Raw genomic sequence first — 938 nt, forward strand, 5'->3', positions numbered from 1 at the left:
AGATTTAGTTCATATCACAGTGAGAAAAGTACTGGAAGAATAAGACCTGGAAAAGCTGTGGTACTGTATGAGAAAAGTGATTATTCAGGTGAAAAAAAAAAAAAAAAAAAAAAAAAAAAAAAAAAAAAAAAAAAAATTCATCTAACACATGGAATGGAATAGCTTTGTAAATTGTCTGAAAAGTTTAAGAGTGAATAGGATCGCTGTGGAACATTTGTGTGTCATACTGTCTTCCGTCAACTCTCAGAATGACATAGTCCAAGGGCCTTATTGATGGCCAGTTGTCTTTACCTTTTCTCACTAATGGTCATAGTTCTGCTGAATGAGCAGAGTTTTCACAATGTATCAAAGTCCGGAGGTAAAGAAGTGTACACACAATACAGAAAGTCACCATAGGCACCTTCTAAGCTAGAAGTCAAAAAATAATTAATCTTAACTATCTTAAAAAAATACAAGCAGCTTTTTATTTCTTTCTCAAAAAATGCAGATTGTGCACAACAAAGCACTGAAATATGCTGCATTTGTGCCTAAGTCCATAGCACTCCCTTCAACCTGTTTATCCTTGAAGACCACAATTAAGGAGGACAAACTGGTTCATAGTCAACAAAAGTTGGAAAATAGCTGCGCTCACAATTTTTCTAAAACACTAGTTTTCCTTATCTAATCATCTTGCTTGATTAAATCATGGGGCAATTAGCAGTTGAGTGAAGAAATTACTTTCAGTTGTAAAAAGAGAGCCAGCATTTACAAGCTCCACAAATGAATAATACAGGCTCAGTTCTCAGCAGTGTCCAAGCATGAAGAAACAAAGCATTTCTGCTGGTGACTGTTCCAGGGACTGGCCAGGGATTAGCTCAGTGGCCAATATGACTTAGTGTTGACTCGCAGGTTTTTTGGAGCACACTTGTTAAACCTTTTTAAGGAAGGAACAACCACAG

The sequence above is a fragment of the Coturnix japonica genome, chromosome 5 (assembly GCF_001577835.2).
Source record: "Coturnix japonica isolate 7356 chromosome 5, Coturnix japonica 2.1, whole genome shotgun sequence".
NCBI lineage: Eukaryota > Metazoa > Chordata > Aves > Galliformes > Phasianidae > Coturnix > Coturnix japonica.